Below are 21,423 nucleotides of genomic sequence, written 5' to 3' on the forward strand. Positions count from 1 at the left end.
TGCTTCTCGTTTGTATTTGTCCCCACCATTTCATCTACTATATAAGAGAACCGTTGGTCTGTGTGTTGCCATTTTTCTCAGAGATGGCTGAACGGATCTTGTTCAAACTTTCAGAGGTTCATCAGTGAATTCCTGGGAGTGTTTTAGGAAAAAGGAAAAAAGATTTTTTGGGGAAAAAAAAAAGTTCGTTTTTTTGGATTTTTTAAAAATCGCTCTATAGTGCCGAAGCCTTTTTGATTAATGACGGTTGTAATTATATACAAGTACACATTCACATAAATCAATACAAAACAATTTGCAAACATTTGAACACAAATGAATCAAACAATTCTGGAAGTGTACGAAGTTAGTGGTAAGGCTTCTTCTTCTTCCTAAACGTCATCACACTTAACTCAGAAACGTGATGAACGGCACACTCAGCAGCATATATTCAACAAAAAGGTGAAATTATGATTTGACATTTGTGATGGATTCTGATTTGGATGAAATTGCTTTTACATGATATATTCTCTCATTTCAAATATGTTAATGTTTGTTTTCGCTTGAGCAACGCCGGGTACTCCAGCTATAAACGCTTTTATACTTTACTCGGGGTGCAAATACAAATACAACTTTGTCTGGGGGATAACATGGGCTCTGTGGCCACGGCCTCATGTGGGGGACCGGGAGAGGGGCGTAAGTTCTCGATGTAAATGTGTACCATGAAGCACCACCTGGTGATGGTGGCAGAGGGTATTACAATTTCTCTTTTTTACCTGGGCAACACTGAGGTTAAAGCACTCTTTGTACAGGTAAATTTTTCCTTCTTCCTTTCCTCCCTCCCCTAAAACGGAGGGGCCTGCCAAAGCCACAGCCCCCTCCCCCCCCCAAAAAAAGATGTATATGTAGTATATCTTTCCCCACCCTCCACTCCCCCTCCCCTGCCCCTTCCACTCTGCCTCAGTGCCTCACCCCTCTCTCTCATGCATCCTCCCCCCCCCTCCCCTTCCGCAACGCTGGGTACTCCTGCTAGTATTGAATAAGGAATTTTTCAGGTGGCCCATGTAAAATCATATGCTTGCAAATTATCACATGGTATCTTTCAAAAGGGTAGGCCTATCCTTTCGATTCACGGACTGGTGTTTGTTTGTTTGTTTGTCATGCTACTCCTCCTACAGTTCTGGCCAGACCCCAATTAGTGTATGGGAATTGTTTTTTAAAAATCTTTGCGGATGGTCTTGGGGGGGGGGGGGGCACGATGCAAATTCTCTATGTAAACATGTATTATATAGCGCCACCTCCAGATGGGACAGGGCATTACAATTCCTTACCCTTTACAGTACAGTATTCCTGACCCCACATGTTCCAATGCAGTGAGGTGTTTTGAATTATAAGCATTAGGCTTGTTTGATCCTGGTGTTGGACTAGCGGCTAGGGTGCCAGCTTAGGATTCTAGGATCCTGGGTTCGAATCCTGGTCGATCGCTGAATTAACGCCAGGGGGTTGACTCAGCCTGTCATCCTTCCGAGGTCGTGCAAATTGAGTACCAGTTCACTGGTAATTCCCTGTTTGTCGTAAAAAGGCGACAAAAAGGGTTGGCGGCAGGAAGGGCATCCGGCCATAAAACATTGCTTCAAAAAGGGGACCAAAAAACAACAACAACCACGGTCCCCGAAAAAGGCCAACCCCCGCTTGCGGGGAAAAATGGCCTCTAAAGGTGTTTTTTTTTTTTTTTAGGCATGTTTTTACTTCATGCGCATAACCCAGGTTATTTTTTTTTAATTTTTGGGAACGATTGACTTAGTCATCAGTTGCCTATACACCGCCCAAATAAAGGCATGCATCAGAAGAACGTGTTGCATGCTTAGAACAAGGTCTCCCATAGGGCAGATACTCTGCTGATGAATAATAATAATCCGAGTTCCCTTACTAAGAACTTCAATGCATAAGGAAGCTATTAGGCAGAGGAAGCATGCACAATGATTGTTTGTCTGTGCTCTATCCTTTTCAAATATTGAGCTGTTAAAGCTCTTGAACGTTTCTACCGAAAAACCAGCTGTAGCCACAAAGCACACAATGGTTTTGCAAATCCAAGGTTGACCTCAATAATGTCGGCTCGGCAGGTTTTTTCCTGGCATAGCAAAATTTGCAGCAATTTTGACGTTGTTGTAAAGATCCGTCGCAAAGATTCCAAAACCTTCTGCTCTTCTTTAGATTAAATTAGTGACAGGCCCGAGGCCTTTTCGTCGAGTACCGCACCACAGTTTTCCTGAATTTTCCTGTGGAGAAAGTAAGTTAATGGTTGGATATCACCAGCTACGGATATATTAACGCGTTTTTCCTCGATTCATATGCAATTTATATTGTTTTATGTACTTGGGTGTGATCCTCTTGGAGATATTTTCTTTCTTAACAAAAGTAAATAATCACAACATCCATGATGGATCGATCATTACTCCCGCCAGGGAGTAATGCATTCGATCGTGTGTGTGTGTGTGTGTGTGTGTGTGTGTGTGTGTGTGTGTGTGTGTGTGTGTGTGTGTGTGTGTGTGTGTGTGTGTGTGTGTGTGTGTGTGTGTGTTCGTGTGTTTGTGAACAAGATATCTGGAAAAGTTCTGAACGGATTTGGATGAAAGTTGGTGGGATGATTGCCCTTGGGATAAGGAAAAATTGATGTTTTTGGTGAAGCTCAGGATATTATTCCGGATCCAGGAATTTTTTGGGGAATTTATTTTTCTGTTTTACTGCATTAAAGCTTTTATTCTTATTCTTAAATTATGTTTTTCTCCTCTAATTCCGAGATATATCAAAATAAATTCTCTAACAGGGCCTACTTTCTTTTTCATTTATTGTTTTGGGGAGAGGGGATGTTAAACAAAACGTATTATTCCAACTTGACCCACGGCGGGAGTATGCGCTCTACTGAGTGGCGTTTTAGTTTAAAAATCGTCTATCACAAACAAAACCAGACTTTCCACTTTGTGTGTTCAATCATGTATCTTAACTACAAACAAAAAATGCTTCCTCAAAGTAAGACGTGCATTCGCTTCTACATATTGCAGGCCATGAACTACCACGTTGGACAAAAACACAAACAAGAAGACGTCATGCGGAGCACGATATTTGCAAAATACGCCCCCCCCCCCCCCTCCCCAAGAAAAGAAATTCCATTGATACAGCAAATTATCCATTTCATCAAGATTAAAATTGACAATCTTGATCAAAGCTCGGGTCAATAGGGAGAAAATTGACGATTTTTCAGATGAAAATGATGATTTTGGAAGGTTGACCTTGAGTTGACCTTTGACCTTCTGACCTAAAAAAAATAGTTGCTTTCCCTATTGAGTGACTCAATGTGCAAATGCTGTTCAATTTTCAAGTCAATCGGATGAAAATTTATGGGGTTTTTTCAGATAAAAAGTGATGATTTTGGAAGTTGACCTTGAGTTGACCTTTGACCTTCTGACCTAAAACATAGTATGTTTACCAATTTAGTGACTCGATATGCAAATGCTGTTCAATTTTCAAGTCAATCTGTTGAGAATTGACGGCTTTTTAGATGAAAATTGATTTTAAAAATTTGACCTTGAGTTGACCTTTGACCTAAAACATAGTATGTTTCCCAATTTAGTGACTCGATATGCAAATGCTGTTCAATTTTCAACTCAATGGGTTGAGAATTGACGGCTTTTTAGATGAAAATTGATGATTTTTAAAATTTGACCTTGAGTTGACCTTTTGACCTCAAAAATAGTTCATTTTCCAATTTAGTGACTTGATATACAAATGCTATTCAATTTTCAAGTCAATCGGATTTAAAATGGCGATTTTAGAAATTTGACCTCCAGATGACCTGTGACCTTTGACCTCAAAATCAATAGGCTTCTCAATTGGGACGACTTATACTACTTGGTGAAGTTTCGTGACGATCGGTTTATAATTGTGACCTGTAGGCCGGTGACAAACAAATAAACAAGAAGACATCATGCGTAGCACGATACTTGCAAAATCCACCCTCCCCCAAAAGTTTTCCAATGATACATGATGGCCTATGTTGACCTTTTGGCCTATGGTGACCGCAAAAATACTTGGTGGTTGAATTCAGTAACCAGATATGCAAGTCCACTTCAAATTTCACATCAATTAGATGAAAATTTAGGATTTTAGAAATGTGGCCTATGTTGACCTTCCGATGTTGACCTCAAATATACTAGGTGGTTGAATTCAGTGACGAGATATTCAAGTCCTCTTCAAATTTCAAGTCAATCGGATGAAAATTGAGGATTTTAGAAATTTGGCCTATGTTGACCATTTGGCCTATGTTGACCTTTTGGCCTATGTTGACATCAAATATAGTTTGTGGTTGAATTCAGTGACCAGATATGCAAGTCCTCTTCAAATTTCAAGTCAATTGGATGAAAATTGAGGATTTTAGAAATTTGGCCTATGTTGACCTTTTGGCCTATGTTGACCTCAAAGGTACTTGGTGGTTGAATTCAGTGACCAGATATGCAAGTCGTCTTCAAATTTCAAGTCAATTGGATGAAAATTGAGGATTTTAGAAATTTGGCCTATGTTGACCTTTTGGCCTATGTTCACCTAAAATATAATTTGTGGTTGAATTCAGTGACGAGATCTGCACGTCCTTTTCAAATTTCAAGTCAATTGGATGAAATTTGAGGATTTTAGAAATTTGGCCTATGTTGACCATTTGGCCTATGTTGACCTCAAGAATAGTTGGTGGTTGAATTCAGTGACCAGATGTGCAAGTCCTCTCCAAATTTCAAGTCAATTGGATGAAAATTGAGGATTTTAGAAATTTGGCCTATGTTGACCATTTGGCCAATGTTGACTTCAAAAATTCTTGGTGGTTGAATTCAATGACCAGATATGCAAGTGGTCTTCAAATTTCAAGTCAATCGGATGAAAATTGAGGATTTTAGAAATTTAGCAAAGTTGGTGACCTTTGGCCTATGTTGACCTTTTGACCTATTGACCCCAAAAACAATAGGCTTCTGGCATTTGACCAACTCTACCACTTGGTGAAGTTTGGTGAAGATCGGTTGAAAATTGTGACCTGTAGGCCGGTGACAAACTAACAGAGTCACAAACACATCCGACCAATATACTTGAAAAATCTTCGATTTTGCAAGTAACAAGAAGACAAACGAGCCACATGCTGCAGATTAAAGTTGCACGCAACCTTCGGAGTCCCAGTTATCATATTTTCTGGCCCTGTAAACCGAGTCGCCCCCTGAACCATCATGCATCTCCACATCTGGTCCCTCTCCTCCAATGATACCTCTGCCGCTGCTGGCTACGTCCAATGACTTCGGACCTGCTCAAAGAATAACAGACCCGCTTCACTCAGCACATGAGACGGGCCACACAGGCACTGCACCTCATCCCGCTTGTGATCTGCTTGTTTGGTACCGTAAACACAGAGGTCATCAGTGAACTGGTGGATTTCTACCAAGATGGCCTGCCATCGCCAATATTACTTGATACAGAGGTGCACAGTTGTCAGAGTGGAAAGGCAAGTCAACATCGGAGGTCCAAAACACAGCAGCAAAAACCCTCAAACACACAGACAGATCATATCTTACCCAACATCCACTGCCTGATACGTCTCTTCTGCACGATGCCCACAACATCATGCGAGTGTGAGCGGTCCATTAGCGGACTGAGACGTCTGCAGACAACAATATGTGAAGATCAGATGAATGGACTGCAAATAACGCACATTAACTATGGTATGGATACAAATGTCATGGTTGATGACTGCCAGGCGAAATCCAAGGAGAATGAAGCTTCCGGACGTCTTTACATCAATAATTCTTGCTTTCTCCTAGATTTCTTTTCTGGTTTTTAATCACAGGTGCACCATCTACCAAAGATGTGAAATATCGTGGTTATTTGCAGGTAAACCGTTTTATGTAATGGAGGTAAAGTACTGGATGTTGTATGTATATGTTGCATGCTTCACTTACTCCTCTGAGATGATTTGACCTTTGAAGCTGAAACTTTCAGGGATTGATGAGGGCACACTGAAGTTGTATCTGCGCAAGTTTCGTTTGATTCCATCAAGTTTTGAAAAAAAAAGAAAAAAGTCAGGAGACGACGACGGTTCACGAGCGAGCGGTATTCAATGACAAAGGACGGACTATAACCGAAACAGGCCGGGACAGGCCAGGCCTGGAAATGTCAAAACTAAGGTTACTGACCTTGAAATGAGATAGAAAATAATGTATAATCAGTTATGAGGTTAGTTAGCTACACAATACCGAAAATTCGGTGAAAAATGAAATGAAAAAATAAATATATAAATTAAATAAAATGAAAAAAAATAAAAATCGAGCTTTGTGGGGCTGGACACATGACATTGGCCTAACCAAATACCGAAACCCCTGTCAGATTCCACCAAACCCCTCGGAGAAGATGTAGCTTGAACTCGATTCCCCCCTAACAAGACATCTTTTTCGGGCGTGGCTCCGCCCACAATGGGCGCAATACGCCCACTCAAGGCAGGACACAACTAGATCATGATATCAACCTCCCACCTAAGTTTCATCAAGATCGGATGATATCATCGGGTAGTTATGCTGCGGATAGACAGACACACACACAGACAGACGCACACACATGACGAATATAGTGGTCACTTGATAACTCGTGAACCAATTACCCATCTTGTCATTGTTTTCCTTTTGGGGGTGTGAGGTGTACAATTGCAAGTACCCGAGCTATATAACTACCATGTATATATTCACATAAGCAGTACGCATGTTTTTGCTTCGTATAAGTAACACCAGTTGTTTTTTTTCGGGAGCGATTGAGACAGCGGTCTGTTGCCTATACACCATCCAAATAAAGGGATGCGTCAAACTAACGTGTTGCTGCTTGGAACAAAATCTCACGTAGGGCGGGTACTCTGCTCAGCTACCTAATGATGTGAAACATCATTGCAGGTCGACAATGATCTTCCTAATGATGTAGAATGCCATGTTGACTGGTCTCAATTTATTTTACTGGAAAAGGAGTGGATCTTGTGATTTTAGGAATGTTGCGCCACAGACAAAGCAGCACGATGCCTCACACCGTGTTGTTCTTGCCGCACAGTCCTCCAACCTGTCACAGCACAACAGAGTCCATCACTCCCCATGACCATACAGAGCACAGCACTGTACCCGTCTCCAAAGGCAGCACATCCAAACAAACTGTGCATACGCTAAGTGATTCCTCCTTGTCCACGGGGAATTTTCAGTGTTCCTCAAACACTGAAAAATATATATCTAATTTACACACGGAGGATGATGACAAAGACGAAAAATATCGCGATTTCATCGAATCATGGTTCCTACAACTCTTACAAATGTCTGCGCCTCAAGCAGTGCAACGTGAATGTCTTTTCTCATTTTGAGCCAATCTGGCACACTGTGTCAGATTCCATTAGGAAGGATTGGACCGATCTAATGGCATTTGAATGAGACTTTACAAGTTGGAACAACAGTGGGGTTCTTGCTGCCTGGTGACACTGGCAGGGATTTCTGGTTCAAACAAACAATTCATCTACTGACTGAGAGCCTGGCTCGGATGGCAGGATACTTGCTTTTGAGCCGTCTCGTCTGGGTTTGATTCCTGACCTGACTACAAACTTCCATCCTTGTGCTTTCGCCATGTTGTTATATCACTGCAAAGAACGTCCTCGTTCAGGGAGATGTTAAGACAGAACTTCTCCTATCTGTGAGTATTCACTTGTGAATTTTCAAAAGGAGTAGGTCATTGTGGGCCAACGCAATGACCAAATTATAAATACTTGAACTTATGGTTTCTGGTGCAGGGCGCATTTATTCTCTGCCCAGAGTGATTGCCTTACAAAAGGAAGTACGTATGTCATTACAGATTTGTCTATGTTCCTGTCTATTGGTGTCCACTTTTGTTCATGTCGATTGTTGTTTGTATCGTGCACTCAGTACCTTGTCGTCTTGCTTGTCTGTTTGGTTATTTTGATTTTGTGGGCTCTGCCACTGCGTTATTATAGCCTAACCCATTTAACTCCATACTCACACCGATTCGTATTTTTCCCCTCTCATTGCTCTTACCATCACCATTCCCAACTCTGCTCTGGCTCCCTCCCCCGCTCTAGCTCCCACCCCGGCTCTCGCTAACTCCCCCGCTCTAGTTCCCGTCCCAGCTTTCGCTAACTGGGGAGGGAGCTATCTCCCTCCTCCCAGCTCTATCTCCCCCCCCCCCCCACCACTCTAGCTCCCACCCCCGCTCTCGCCAACTCCCCCACTCTAGCTCCCATCCCCGCTCTCGCTAACTCCCCCGCTCTAGCTCCCACCCCAGCTCTCGCTAACTCCCCCACTCTAGCTCCCACCCCCGCTCTCGCCAACTCCCCCGCTCTAGCTCCCACCCCAGCTCTCGCTAACTCCCCCGCTCTAGCTCCCACACCAGCTCTCGCTAACTCCCCCGCTCTAGCTCTCTCCCCAGCTCTCGCTAACTCCCCCTAGCTCCCTTCCCAGCTCTCGCTAACTTGGGAGGGAGCTATCTCCCCTAGCTCCCTTCCCAGCTCTCGCTAACTCCCCCTAGCTCCCTTCCCAGCTCTCGCTAACTCCCCCGCTCTAGCTCTCACACCAGCTCTCGCTAACTCCCCCGCTCTAGCTCTCTCCCCAGCTCTCGCTAACTCCCCCTAGCTCTCTCCCCAGCTCTCGCTAACTCCCCCTAGCTCCTTTCCCAGCTCTCGCTAACTCCCCCGCTCTAGCTCCCACCCCAGCTCTCGCTAACTCCCCCGCTCTAGCTCTCTCCCCAGCTCTCGCTAACTCCCCCTAGCTCCCATCCCAGCTCTCGCTAACTTGGGAGGGAGCTATCTCCCTCTTCCCAGCTATATCTCCCTCCCCTGCTCTAGCTCCCTGCCCCACTCAGGTTCCCTCCCCTGCTCTGGCTCCGTCCCCCACTCTGACTCCCTCCCCCGCTCTGGCTCCCTCCCCCGCTCTGGCTCCCTCCCCCGCTCTGGCTCCCTCCCCCGCTCTAGTTCCCGTCCTAGCTTTCGCTAACTGGGGAGGAAGCTATCTCCCTCCTCCCAGCTCTATCTCCCTCCCCCACTCTAGCTCCCACCCCCGCTCTCGCTAACTCCCCCGCTCTAGCTCCCACCCCAGCTCTCGCTAACTCCCCCGCTCTAGCTCCCACCCCAGCTCTCGCTAACTCCCCCGCTCTCGCTAATTCCCCCGCTCGAGCTCTCTCCCCAGCTCTATCTCACTCCAACGCTCTAGCTCCCTCCCCCGCTATATCTCCATCCACAGCTCTATCTCCCTCCCCCGCTTGAGCTCACTCCCCTACTCTAGCTCCCTCCGCAGCTCTATCTCCCTCCACATCTTTAATTATCCACATGATACAAAATATATACGAGATCTTGAGAATTACAAATGTCAAAATGAAATGTATCTTGTATGAACTGAAAGGCCCGAAACTTTCAAAATCAGAAAAGTATTTTTCAAATCCATTGAACAGATTCTCCAACCACTTCACATAGCGCTGGAGGTTAAAATCAGCAACTTCCGCATCCTGCTGTAGATTTAGCTTTTCGAAAGTGTGTGAAATCTTGAGATTCTTCTAGTGTGGCACAAAAAGTTTCAGTTTTGACAGAAACTCTTGCACAAAGTGTGCCTAATCACAAATCAGCTTTGCCCTTTCCCTGAAGTTTCAAGTTCATTTCATTGAAGTGGGCGCTGCTCCCAGTCATACAATACAAGTCACATGGCCATGCTATAAGTTGCCATCTTTCCTTTCTCGGCAACAAAGTCTCGGATTGGAGTGAGAGCAAGGCAGCAAATTGTGTTGCGAGACCTTTCCTCGACTCGGTCACCGCACATTCGCAAAGTGGATGACTTGGGTGAAATCTGACTCTGTTTCTTTCAACAGATCCACAAACTGTCGATGGTTCAGAGCACTACCTTGAATACAATTGACGATTTTGACAACCATCTCCATCAAACCTCCCACATCAAAAAGCCCACAAAAAATGTGCAAAATTAAATTCTTCTTGGTGCAAATTCAGCCCACATATTGCCAGCAAATATTAAACAAATATTTTAATAAATAATATAAAAATAATAAATAATATAAATTTTAAATAATAATATTGAAACAAATATTTTCTTGGTGCAAAATGCAGAGCCCACAAAAAATGTGCAAAATTCAATTCTTCTTCGTGCAAATTCAGCCCACAAATTGGCAGCAAATATTAAACAAATATTTTAATACATAATATAAAAATAATAAATAATAGAAATTTTAAATAATAAAATAAAAACAAATATTTTATTGGTGTAAAATGCAGTGAGCCCACAAAAAATGTGCAAAATTCAATTCTTGGTGCAAATTCAGCCCACAAATTGCCAGCAAATATTAAACAAATATTTAAATTAATAATATAAAAATAATAAATAATATTAATTTTAAATAATATGAAAACAAATATTTTCTTGGTGAAAAATGCAGTGAGCCCACAAAAAATGTGCAAAATTCAATTATTCTTGGTGCAAATTCAGCCCACAAATTGCCAGCAAATATTAAATAAATATTTTAATAAATAATATAAAAATAATAAATAATATTAATTTTAAATAATATGAAAACAAATATTTTCTTGGTGAAAAATGCAGTGAGCCCACAAAAAATGTGCAAAATTCAATTATTCTTGGTGCAAATTCAGCCCACAAATTGCCAGCAAATAGCAAACAAATATTTTAATAAATAATATAAAAATAATAAATAATATTAATTTTAAATAATAATATTAAAACAAATATTTTCTTGGTGCAAAATGCAGTGAGCCCACAAAAAATGTGCAAAATTCAATTATTCTTGGTGCAAATTCAGCCCACAAATTGCCAGCAAATATTAAACAAATATTTTAATAAATAATATAAAAATAATAAATAATATTAATTTTAAATAATAATATTAAAACAAATATTTTCTTGGTGCAAAATGCAGTGAGCCCACAAAAATTGTGCAAAATTCAATTATTCTTAGTGCAAATTCAGCCCACAAATTTCCAGCAAATATTAAACAAATATTTTAATAAATAATATAAAAATACTAAATAATATAAATCTTAAATAATAATATTAAAACAAATATTTTCTTGGTGCAAAATGCAGTGAGCTCACAAAAAATGTGCAAAATTCAAAAATTATTTGTGCAAAATTCAGCCCACAAATTGCCAGCAATTCTTCTTGAATCTCCATGTCTTTGGACACAAAATAAATCCAGAAAACGAGCTGCACAGAATCTTGGATGTTATATGACTCGTCTAAAGCGAAAACGACACATCGGTCTTCAAATGATTGCGCAGTCGAGATCCAGGATCCTGCGGCAAATCTTGCAACCGATGAGCAATTGTCTGGTGACTCAGCTGCGGATTTTGAACCTTTCACATGATGTCGTTTTTTTTGCCTTCGGTTCACATAAATTTCGAGAAAAGTTTTCATAGTTGTACAGGTGATTTGTTTCACCAATTCTTCATCTGAAAATACTTTGTTTTTTCGAACCAAAATCCTGCTGCTTTGTAGCTAGTCAACGTCACCAGGCTTAATGAAAGAAACTGTTTACCTCCGCCACCGAAGGTGGATGGAGGTTATGTTTTCACCCCTGTTTGTTTGTTTGTGAACAAAATATCTCAAAAATTTGTGGACGGATTCAAACGAAAGTTGGAAGAGATGTAGCGTATGTGACACCGACGAAATGATTAGATTTTGGTGAAGATCCGGATTCGGATCCGGCTACTACAATTTTTTAAGTGATTCTTCACCATTGGGAGATCGAGCCAAAAACGATACATAGCAGGATATCTCAAAAAGTTATGGATAGATTTGGACGAGACGTGGTGGAGAGGTTGGGTGTGTGACAAGGAATAAACGATTAGATTTTGGTGAAGATCTGAATATGGATTTGGATACGAGAATTATTTAATTTACAAGTGATCATTCACCATTGAGAGCTAGGGCTAAAAAGGATACAGCAGGATATCTCAAAAAGTTATGTACGGATTTGGACGAAACTTGGTGGATCGGTTGGGTGTGTGACAAGGACCAATCGTTTCGATTTTGGTGAAGATCTGAATATTGATTCGGAGACGACATTTATTTTTTAAGTGATTCTTCACCATTAAGATATCGGGCGAAAAGCGATATATACCATGATATTAAAAATTTTTATGAATAAACTTGGTGGACAAGTTGGTTTAGTGATAAGAACAAGCCGATTCGATTTTGGTTCAGGTCCGAATCCAGATCCGGCCTATCAGTGGGATACAAACCAGAAACTGTTCAGCCTGGCGGAGATATGCGCTCTACCGAGTGCCGTTCTAGTTCAAATTCTGCTGCTGCTGCTGCTGCTGCATAGAAGTTTATTAGGTTTTGAATATAGAAACTGGATGACAGTCAGATAGATCACAGTCAGTACAGCAGTAGCCATTTGTTATTGAGTGATATAAATAATATCAGTTTAATTTCAGCCAATTTAGTTAGCTCGAAATAATATTGGGTTGGTTAGGCAACCTGCTGGTGCCATCTGATGACTTTTAATATCTGACGATACAAAAAAAAAAAAATGCAACTTTTGAAGAACATCAATTCGCCACATCTGGCGAATATTGCATATTGGATAATCCTGGCCTAGATGTATGCATGCTTGCTTCTGAGCCATTTAGCCTGGGCTAGAATCTCAGCCCAGCTACATACTGCCATCCTGGTGTTGGGCAGGCATGTGTGGTGCTGTCCCTCGGATGGATGTAAAACTGAGCATTCCGTCTGCCAGCGCATCAGTTGGTGGACGTTAAAGATCTTGCGGTGACCTTCGTTAAGAGTACGCAAGTCATCGCCAGAACCCTGACCAAATTCCAAATTCCTGCCCTGACCTACAGAGGGCCTCGCATCAGTGGCACAGCCAACGATGCCACTCACCCCCATGTACTGCAACCGAAAAAAGAAAAAGTGAAATTGAGAACTTGTATCATCTGATGGGGGACTGAAACGAGATTGAACAAAACAGTGTAAGGGGTCTTTGAATGAATGCATGTGAGTAGTCCTAGTTTGTAACGTTGAAGAAAGTCTGGAGTCCTTTGAACAAAGGCAGGAGGCTCATCCATCCTTGTAAATGATAAAGGATTACAAAGCTTTATGGACGTGGCAAGGCAGCAGCACTATTGCAATGTGCCAAGGAGTAACATTCACCATATTTTATGGGTATGGACTCAAAGCTGTAACCTTCAGACTCTGGTAGGCTAATCATCGATCAGGCCGTAGAGCGCTAGGAACCATGGACACTCGGTCAGACATTGCTCTCCGATAAATACCTACCGGTAGAGATTACAGGAAACTACTGCTGTCAGAAAGATAACTTGTAGCGCACCCAGGAACACGAGAGGAGGAATTGCGTTTCACTTCGACACCAGCTCTGGATCTACCTCCCAAACCGTGAGAAATCAGTTGCCTGCAGTATCGATACCATTTGAATAATGTGTGCAAAATGGCAACTCGAACATCTTGAGGTTCAACAAGAGCCCTCCAAGTCAAACCAATAAGTTCGAGCTACTCAGTCACCGATATGAGTTATGAAGGAACAAATCAAATCTGTACATGTTGGTGACTTGTAAATACAATTTTGACTTCACAGCTGAGACAATCACTCATCTAATTGGAGTACAACTGACTATGGATTTTATTTTCTTTCCTTGGTAAAGCACAAAACATGATCAATGAATGTATTTCCGCCAAATCCACTTCCCCTCCCAAGTTTTTTGGAATTGCAAGTCCATCAATGACAGCAATAAGCTAAACCATTTTGTTTTTGGATGCAGAGGCCTATTGATATAATATGTCTGTAAAATGGGGAAATGTTCAACTCGCCAACGAAGGTGGATGGAGGTTATGTTTTCACCCCTGTCTGTCTGTCTGTCTGTCTGTCTGTTTGTTTGTGAACGGGATATCTAAAAAGGTTGTGGACGGATTCGGACGAGATTTTGCGGAGAGCTAGCGTATGTGACAAGGATGAAATTATTAGATTTTTGGTGAAGATACGGATCTGGTTCTGATAATTTTTTAAGTGATTCTTCACCACTGAGTGATTGGGCTAAAACCGATATATAACGCGATATCTCAAAAAAGTTGTGGATGAATTCGGACGAAACTTGGTGGACAGGTTGGGTGTGTGACAAGGACAAATCGATTCGGTTTTTCAGTAATTGGGCCAAAAACGATATATAGCATGAAATTTCAAAAAGTTGTGGATGACATATGACAAAACTAGATGAATGAGTTGGTTATGTGACAAGAACAAGCGATAACATGTTGGTTCAGACCCGGATCCAGATCCGACTTAACCAATGGGATACAAAATATGAACCGTTCAGCCTTTCCATTTTCTTTCTCTTTGCTTCTCCTCTCACCTTCCCTTCATTCCTTTTTTATTAATTTTCTTTTCTTATACCTGGCCTGCCTTGGTGTTGGCTTAGCAGTTAGGGTGCCGGCTTGGGATCCTAGGATTCTGGGATCGAATCCCGGTCGATCGCTGAATTGACACCAGGGGGGATGACTCAGCCTGTCATCCTTCCGAGGTCGGCAAATTGAGTACCAGTTCACTGGTAATTCCCTGTGTGTCGCAAGAGGAGACTAACAGGGTTTGCGGCAGGAAGGGCATCCGACCATAAAACATTGCTTCAAAAAGGGGACCACGATGCCCGAAAAAGGAAAAAGGCCAACCCTCGCGAGATCACGGCGAGGTCACGTCTTTCGAAGCTGCTCCATGCGCTCACGCTCTCGAAGCTAAGTGATCTATCACAATCGTGTTTTTGTCGAGACTGTATCTATCTTTCGGTGTATGTACCTATAGCGTATCTTTTGGAAAATTTTCGGTGCTAATTTTTCGTACATGTATACACAATCGTCGGTTAATGGTATCGAGTATTCTGCGGCCTAGTACTCGTAGGCTTAGACTACCGTACCGTCTCCGACCTTGTGGTTTCGTTTTTCTCTCAGCGATTCGTCGAATGCGCTGAAATTATTTTTCGTTCTCTGTTTCGTACCAGTCGTTCACCCCGTACCTCCTTGTTTAATATCTGTACTCACAAAAAAAAAAAAGACCCCAAAAAAATATTTCCTTCCCAGGTCTTATTCGTTTATTTGTTGTTCTTTTTGTTCGTTCGTTCTTCATTCGCGATCACGCGGTTAGAAATGTATAATCTCTCCCCTGAACAACTATTTTCTCTCATATATTATAACACCCTTTTCTTCTTTTCCTACAAAAGGATGCTTTCGTCTTGCTCACCAAATCTATTCATTCCAAAAAATATATATAATACCATCTCTTACAGTTCCTCCTTTCTACATTCCCTAAACTATCCAGAACTCCACCCCTCCTCCAGTGTCCTCAAACGTATTTTTGACTCGAAGGTCTCAAACTCATTTTGCAAAAAATGTTCGTTTCCCATGAATCGTACACTTTTCAAAATCCAATCTCACCCCTCCCCTCCAAATCCTCCCCATCACCCATCCCTTTCAAATCTCCCCCCTTGCCCCTTCCCTCCCCTCCCTCCTAAACTCCCCCCACACCCCTCCCCTCCGAGACTCTCCCTCGCTCCTCCCCTCCTAGACTCCCCTCTCACCCCTCCTCCTCAAAGCATCCTCCCTGCTTCTTCCCCCTTCCAACTTTCACCTTCATCTCCCCAAACCTTCTGCCTCGCTCTTCCCCCTCCTCAAATAACACCTCACTGTGCCTCACCCAATCTCCATCAAACCTTTTGTCCGCCCCATTCTTCCCTTTCTCCAAGCTATTCTGAAATCTCTGAAATCTCTGACACACCTTCAACAGCTCTCCCTACCTCTTCCTCCTCTTCCACATCTTACCCTACCTTACCCTACCCCTCCCCCCCCCCCCCTGTTCTGGACCCGATGCTCCCCCTTCCTCTTCATTAACGGTATGGACCTCAAACATCTGGGGCCTTCGCTCAAACTTGACTGACCTCTCCATACAGGTTGCTTCTGACAAACCAGATGTGATCTGCTTAACAGAAACTTTCCTCCTTCATGATGTCTCTGATGCCTTGGTATCTCTCCCAGGTTACTCCCTCCTCCGGTATGATAGACCTGAGCCTCGTCCTGGAGGTGGGGTTGCTATCTTTATAAAAAACTCTCTTCCTCACTCGCCCTCCACTGCCCTCTCTCCACCTCACCCCAAGGAATACCTTTGGCTACGGCTTCCCCTTCGCTCCCACCTTTTGTTCATATGTGTGTTGTACCGTCCACCAAACAGCGATGACTCCATCTACATCTCACTGTCTGATAATATGGACCAACTTCTATCTACCCTTCCCAACTCTCTCTTCCTCATATGTGGTGATTTCAATTGTCACCATGCCAGTTGGCTTGGTGTGGGTACCTCTCTCACCAGCCATGGCTCTTCAGCAAAGGACTACTGCGACTCACTGGGACTGACACAATCTGTCAATTTCCCGACCCGGATCTCAGTCAACGGAGCATCTTCTCTTCTGGATTTGGTTATGACAAACTTCCCTGAAAATGTCTGCTGCTCTTCTTCTGCTCCAATCGGCTCATCCGATCATGTGCTTGTCAAAGTGGACATCTCTCTGACCATTCTCAGAGAGCCTCCTCAGCGTCGACGAGTCTGGCATTTCACTCAGGCCAACTGGCACGGTCTTCAAGCAGCCATCAATCATCTGGACTGGTCTCCCATCTCTACCGCCTCTGACATCAACTCATCCTGGGAATTCTTTCAAAGTAAATTGCTCTCTCTCATGCACAGATTTATACCATCTCGTCTTCAGTTGTCATACCCTTCCTCCCGTCCATGGTACACGGAATCTTGTGGTGAGGCTGTTGCCCTGAAACAACTTGCTTTCGTATCCTGGAAAGCAAATCCAACGGAAGGAAATCTCATTTCCTTTCACAAAGCCCGAAACAAGTGTGTGTCCACCCTCAGGAGAGCCAGGAAACAATATATCACCATTCTCAAGACCGAACTCTCTTATCTGTCTCCTTCTTCCAAATCCTGGTGGCGTCTGGTCAAATCTGTTTCTGGTGTTTGTTCCCCCTCCATCCCCTCCCTCACCTTAAATGGCTTAACGGCTGACTCCGCACGTGAAAAAGCTGAATGCCTCAACTCTGTGTTTGCCTCTAAATCTTGTGTCCCAAACCCATCCCTCTCTGTACCCACCGTACCCAGTCGTACCCAGCTGCTCCTGGACTCTGTGTCCTTTCCTCCTGACGAGGTGGAAAAGTTTCTGTCAACCCTCGACTCTGATTCTGCAACTGGTCCTGACGGCATCAGCCCACGGGTCCTAAAATCATGTTCTTCTGCTCTTTCACTCCCTCTTTCTGTTCTCTTCACCCTCTCTTTTGCTCAAGGTCATCTGCCATCTGCTTGGAAATCAGCCAACATCACCGGTTTGCACAAAAAAGGTGCAAAAACAGATCCCAGCAACTACAGACCAATCAGCCTTCTCCCAATTATCAGCAAAGTCATGGAATCCATCATTGCTTCAGATATTAAATCTTTCCTCTTCTCCAATGGCTTGATCTCTGATCATCAATTTGGTTTCAGACCTGGTCACTCTACTCTGGACATGCTGCTTCTGCTTTCTCAACAATGGATGGAGGTCCTCAACGCCAAACAGGAAATTAGAGCTGTCTCCCTTGACATTTCACGTGCCTTCGATACGGTCTGGCACCCTGCTCTGCTCACCAAACTCTCCTCCTTTGGTATCCATGGAAATCTCCACGCATGGCTGGCGGACTTCCTCTCTGGTCGTAGTCAACGTGTGGCCCTGAATGGGTTTCTCTCATCTCCTCTTCCTGTTCAGGCTGGAGTTCCCCCAAGGTAGTGTTCTGGGCCCTGTGCTTTTTCTGGTCTTCATCAATGATCTCTCTGACTCTCTTGAAAATCCTCTCTATCTCTTTGCTGACGACTCTACTCTCTGTCGCTCCATTCCTCATCCCTCAGATCGGCAGTCTGCAGCCTCCTCACTCTCTGCAGACCTGGACAAAATCACAGACTGGTCAAACAAGTGGAACATGTCTTTCAATCCTGACAAATCTCACACTCTTACAATGTCTCTCCGAAAGGACTGACTGGACAACCCTCCCATCTACTTTCTCAACAATCCTCTCCAAGAAGTTCTTTCGCTCAAGCTTTTGGGTCTCACTATCTGCCATGATCTTTCTTGGGAAAACCACATTTCCAAGCTGGCCTCCAAAGCCAGTCGCCGACTGGGCATCCTCCGTCGTGCGAAGTCCTTCCTTGGCACACCTGAGCTCCTCACCACATACAAGGCTTTCATCCGCAGCTCAATGGAATACTGTTCCCCCCTCTGGGCTGGTGCTCCTGCCTCACACCTTGCTCGGCTTCACGCTGTTGAGGCCAAAGCTTTCAGAATCATTGGAATCTCCTGCGATGTAGTCAACACCGAGGGCCTTTCACTCACTCACCGCAGGCAGGTTGGTGGTCTTTCTGTCTTCTACCGACTCCTATCCGGCCTTGCTCCCCCAGCTCTCTCTGTGCTCTGTCCCCCCAATATTCCTTCAGGTCGCACAAGATCTGCCTGCAACCCTCTTATGGTTAAACTGCCAAAGTCTAGGCTCTCTGCTCACCTTCACTCTTTCATTCCCCTTTTCTCCCGCCTCTGGAACAAACTCCCCCACTCCCTTCAATCCCACTCCTCCCTCCAGGTCTTTAAAACAGCTGTTCACCACCATCTCTTATCTTCCCCCATCGAAAACCTTGATCTTTTCTACCCCCGGTAATTCACCCCAGAGTCCTTGCAGTGTTCATATGTTTTATTCCTCTCCCACCTCCCCCCAAGTCCTCCCGATGTCCCTGCTCTCAAATGTTGTGTTTGTGTCCTTCCCCCTCTTCCCCCTCTCTTTTGTGTCCTTCCCCCTCTCTCCCCATCTTGTCTGCCGCTCCCCTTGTTTTTTGTGTTTTGTGTGTCGGTTTGTCTTTTTGTGTGATTAATGTTAGCTCTTTCACGAGCCTCGATCTTGTATACAAAAAAATAATTTAAAATAATAATAATAAAAAACCCCTGCTCTGCGGGGAAAAATGGCCTCCAAATGTGCTTCATACACCTTGCCTGTTCTTCATCGTTGCGTTGGCTCCATCCATCTTTGGCATCTATCTATAATTCCAGTAATCTCTGTACGTTTGTACGTCTGTACGTCTGTACGTTTGTCTGTGACCGCTGTTTCTCGACAACTACCGGTCCGATATACTTGAAACTTGCCAGGTATATTGCTGGGGACCCGAGGATGTGCCTTTTCAAGGTTTGAAATTAATCGGACAAGTACTTACCGAGCTATGGCGATTTAGCCGTTCGCCGTTCGCTTTGCCGTTGCGAATGGACCAAACCATTCATGTAAATAGAGGGGGGGGGGGTTCTGTGGTCGTTCGCTTTGGCTTTGCGAATGGACCAAACCATTCATGTAAATAGAGGGGGGGGGTTCTGTGGTCGTTCGCTTTGGCTTTGCGAATGGACCAAACCATTCATGTAAATAGAGGGGGGGGGGGTTCTGTGGTCGTTGCGAATGGACCAAACCATTCACATCGAATCATCGAATCACATCGAATGGACCAAACCGTTCGCTTTGGACCAAACCATTGCATGTAAATAGAGGGGGGGGTTCTGTGGTCGTTGCGAATGGACCAAACCATTTCATGTAAATAGAGGGGGGGGGATATAATTTTAGATATATATATAGTATGGGCATTGGCAAGGAACGGGCACCCACGTACGGGCAATGCCCTAGTATAATGCAATGTTCCCAAGGGGAATTTATGTCATGGCAGAGTCCTTTCAACATACATATCATAAGCTCGTGATTTTAAAAAGAATCTCAGACTATAATTATGATATTTTTATCGTATTTAAATATTGCACATCTTCGTTTGTATTGACCTTTTCTACATTAACAAACCTCGTTCTCGCACATCGCGAGATTTCAAGGTCAGAGGTCGGCAACTGTTTCGTCTTGCTGGCGTGAAAATGATAGCCCTGCCCGTGGATTTCAACCCATCCATAACTTTTACTGCTATATAAAAGATTTATAATGAAACAAACAGGAGAACAAAAACTCTAGAGTTCACTTTGTGAGCACAAACCGAGCTAGCGTATGTGACAAGGATGAAATTATTAGATTTTTGGTGAAGATCCAGATCTGGGTCTGAGAATTTTTTCAGAATTTATTACCAGTTCAAAAAGGGGACCACGGTTGTTTGTCTGCAGCCTTCAACATAACAAACAAGAAAAAGAGCAATCAGAGATTGCAAACCCTTGCCAGGATGGGAACAAATCAAATTTGATAATTTTGATTTGATTTTTTTGATAATTTTGATTTGATAATTGAATTTGATAAGTTTTTCAGTGGTTTTTAAGGCTTTTGTGTTAAAACAAATATGTGTTAAAACAAACCAAGTGACCGATGACGTCATCATTATTTTTTTCCTAAACTAATTTATTCCGAGATTATGCTCAAGAAATTTCATCTTGATCGGATGAAGTTTTGTACTTGTCGAATTATGACGTCATAATGGAGGCACCTATGACATCATCATTAACATATTTTATTCCCCATGGAGAGTTGTTTAAAATCAGCCATGTCTCCATTTTTTCTATTCAGCACTTTTGGACACATAGAGGAGCAAAGTTTTTCGGTTTTTCCAAGATGGCGGCTGAACCACGTGACCGATGACGTCATCATCATTATTTTTTCTCCACCAGTTTATGCCGACATGGTGCTCAAGAAATTTCATCTTGATAGGATGAAGTTTTGTACTTGTCGAATTATGACATCATAATGGAGGCACCTATGACATCATCATTAACATATTTTATTCCCCATGGAGAGTTGTTTACAATGAGCCATGTCTCAATTTTGTCTATTCAGCGCTTTCCGAGATATGGAGGTGCAAAGTTTTTGGATTTTTCCAAGATGGCGGACAAACCACGTGACCTATGACGTCATATTTATCATTAAAAAAATTCTACAGGTGGAGTTGCACCTATGGTGAAAATTTCCTGTCAATCGGACCAACCGTTGCAGAGAAAATCATATTTATTCTGTGCGGACAAACAGACAAACAAACAGACAAACAAACAAACAGACTCAAATGCAATACCCTCTCCCTGGGCGAGGGTAAATATACGAGGATCAGTCAATAAGTAACCTTAAAATGGCGATATAAATTTGAGAATGTAATGTGTGTAGTTGTAGAGTGTAGACAACACTGCTCTACTGACACTGACACTGCTCCCCCTCCCCCCCCCCCCCCCACCCTCACCCCTCTCCCTTGCACAGATCTACCGATGTCCCTGTTCTCCACTGTTGCTGTGCTTGTATGCTTTCCTCTCTCTCCCCCTCTTGTTTCCTC

General features: G+C 43.2%; 1 long non-coding RNA gene across 1 annotated transcript in view; it reads left to right on the plus strand.

Moving 5' to 3' along the window:
- The first annotated feature begins 7,710 nt into the window (after positions 1–7,710).
- The window catches only part of LOC144893171 (uncharacterized), a 34,282-nt gene continuing 20,569 nt past the window's right edge, over positions 7,711–21,423 (plus strand). Inside the window, exon 1 of the long non-coding RNA XR_013624229.1 lies at positions 7,711–7,722. This is a non-coding gene — a long non-coding RNA (uncharacterized LOC144893171). The remainder of the gene's footprint in view (positions 7,723–21,423) is intronic.

This window comes from Myxine glutinosa, chromosome 8, assembly GCF_964187855.1.
Source record: "Myxine glutinosa chromosome 8, kmMyxGlut1.1, whole genome shotgun sequence".
In the NCBI taxonomy this organism is placed as follows: Eukaryota; Metazoa; Chordata; class Myxini; order Myxiniformes; family Myxinidae; genus Myxine; species Myxine glutinosa.